Consider the following 3,018-nt stretch of genomic DNA (forward strand, 5'->3'; position numbering starts at 1 on the left):
GAGATTAAGCACGGGTTACACACGCTAGCTTGCGTACCCACATGTTGAACGGTTTCTCGTGGCGTAATACAGGCAGTGTTGATGCATAAATACGTAAACGACTCGCTTTCTTCAAAATACCCATTCAGTGTGTTATGATTTTATAGATAAAACTGATCACCAAAAGTTGTTGGAAAACTTTTAATAGTTTAACTACTGTATGAATTTTGTGTAGCACGATGGATTGTGTGGACCGTGCTTAATCTCACATGTTTTGTTGTCAGTTGAAACGATTTGTGTAAAATTGAGCTGCGGTACGTCAATGCAAACGTTTGGCGCGCGAATTCAAGTTGAAAATATTTTCTATTCGGCGATCTTACTATATGCTGCTTTTTTTTTTCAAGGAACTTCAGGTAAAAGACTGGAGAACGTCAGAAGAGACCACGAATACGTTCCTCCTGGAATTGGAAAGGCAGTAACTACCGAGCAGCTTCAAAATGTAGAAGGTAGATCATCCGTTCACTAGAAGCGATAAAAGCTCTAAATTGACATTGATGCGCATTGTAAGGGGATTATCAACATTGCCTTGAAAAAAAAAAGCATTGCTACCCTGGTCTCTTATTAAGGCATTTGAAATATAAGCTTCTTCTTCATTGGCACTACAACCTCGAAATATCTCCACCTGAGATTTCTGGCTTTCTGTTACTTGATTTTACCCGTAGCAAGGTAGTGAACCCTGCGTACGAGGAGGCGATCTGGATGGGATTTGAACGCTGATCCTGCCTTGTGAAGATTAGTGTCGTTATCGCCTCAGCTACCGGACTACCCAGACCCCGATTTCAAATACAATAGAACTCCGTATATCTTCGAAAGGATCACCAAACATCTGAATCACTGTTTTAAAGCGTTGTATACAGTGGTGGATTAATCTATAGGCGGAGTTGGTGCCCACCAACCAGGGGAAGATCCTTGTCGGTTAAAAAGATCTCGTCATCTGAGTAGCACCGTTAAGCTTCCTGCACAAATGATGGAGCCTACTCTGGAGCGATGGAGCAGCCTCATAAAAGGAGCCTCGTAATAGAAGCCTCTTATGGAAGGCGTAAGGATGCTCCCTAAAGATGCTCAGCATCCTCTCTCCACTCTCCCTTCTGCTCACTGCTTCTCAAAGTCCCAAAGTCTCAAATCTCCAGCAGAATGGGGTTCAACTTCCATTCCGCCTAAGGCCTCTAAGGAGTTTGATCCGCCAACTAGCCGGCGATAAAAAGGTTGGTCTTTCGCACTAATGCCTCTTACAACTATTAAAAATAAAATCTTTTAAATTCCTACCAAATGAAAATCGTATTGTTTCCTCCCATTTCCTTTATGTTGCGTTGGTATATGCTTGAATATTAGACCCCTTATAGTTGATTAACCAGTTATGTGTACGAGAAGACGGTGCAAGCGGCATTTGATATTCGATCGAGCATGAGCATTGTGAATTGAAACCCCGATGAATGCCCCTGATGTGATATCCGATCGGCCGAAATACACCTGTTTACAGTTACAGTCGAATCGCTCACCGATTGCTTCGACTCACGAGCTGCTTGCTTCTTTTTTATTTGCTTTTTTATTGCTACTGTATGAAGCATTTGATGTAATGAATAGCCCGGTTAGGCTGTCACCGAAAAACATTTTGCTGTCATTAGAAAAAATTTTGCTGGTATTTTCATACGAATAAACGGCTAATAAACCATAAACGGTAAGAAAATGTGTCGTACAATACCAACATCAAACAGTAGCGATAAACGTAGCGAGACTAGCTTTTCTAGCTAGAGTTCGTTGGTCATCTATACATTAAACTAGCGGAAATGAACGTGTTCGAATGGCAAAGACAACTTGGAAAAATCTTGAACAATTTGTTTACATTTTTCTTTATCAATATGTGAATTTTTCCTTGAATTCTTGGAAATAGTTGGTATGTGTCGTTCATTTTTACTTTGACACAATATGTAAACCACGCGTAAAATAGTTTAAAATGTTGCTTTCTATTTCTTTAAATAGTTAAAATTATCCGTGCGTTATAGAGACACGAAAAAACTAATTGTTCGAGAGAAACAGCGTATTTGAAATGTGCTAACATACACAAGTCCATGGATACTGGCACGTGATTCCATGGTAATGGCATGTCATTCGACCAAAGTGTCGCTCATTCGATGATAATGGCATGCAAATCGAAGCAGGCAGCTCGTGAGTCGATGCAAACGGTGAGCGATTCGACTGTAACTGTATACAGTTGTAAGTGGACAGCGTAAATTACACTTTAAAACTTATTTTATTAAAACTAAGTGTGCATGATTCTTCTTGGCCTCACGACCTCTAAGGCCATGCCTGCCATTTCTGGCTTACTATACTTAATGATACTTTTGCCAAATGTTCGTTCATATAAACTAGTAGAATGTTTTAGAAAAAGCGAATGCATAAAATTAAAATTCGGATATAAAAATGGTCTTATTCTAAATTCCCCGTCACTGTTAGCTTGCTGGAGCCGCCCAGCACTTTACGGAAGTGAGCCATATTGAGCGGTCTTGGTCTAGAACTTTTGTACTAAATAATGTATCCGCCTCTTCGGTCACTTAAGTACGAGAGCCTGTAAAATACTAAAATCGATACAAATGAAAAAAATTATCCTCTTTTCTTTCGACCTTCGACTTGCATCGTCATCGTCTGAAAAATGTTAAAAATGGGATGTATTAGGATGTGTGCGAACATAGGTTTTTTGTTTAAATAACAGTTCAAACAACGAGGAACAATTTTTAACCGTTGATGGTTTAAATTTACTATTTATTTAGTTATATTTTCAGTATTGACGCGATTGACGCGGTATTGTCTACACCGCATGTGTCGACGATTATAAGCTCACAAACACTAACAAAGCATTTCCTCCCCGTCATTTGCCTTATCGCGGGCATTGGGGTGTTAGAACACGGGTGGTTAGTGTTAGGTGGTAGCGAGGTGAGAACACAGATAGTTGTTGTTTTCTAGTTGATGTCGATGTTGGAG

The sequence above is a fragment of the Anopheles stephensi genome, chromosome 3, assembly GCF_013141755.1.
Source record: "Anopheles stephensi strain Indian chromosome 3, UCI_ANSTEP_V1.0, whole genome shotgun sequence".
Taxonomy (NCBI): Eukaryota; Metazoa; Arthropoda; class Insecta; order Diptera; family Culicidae; genus Anopheles; species Anopheles stephensi.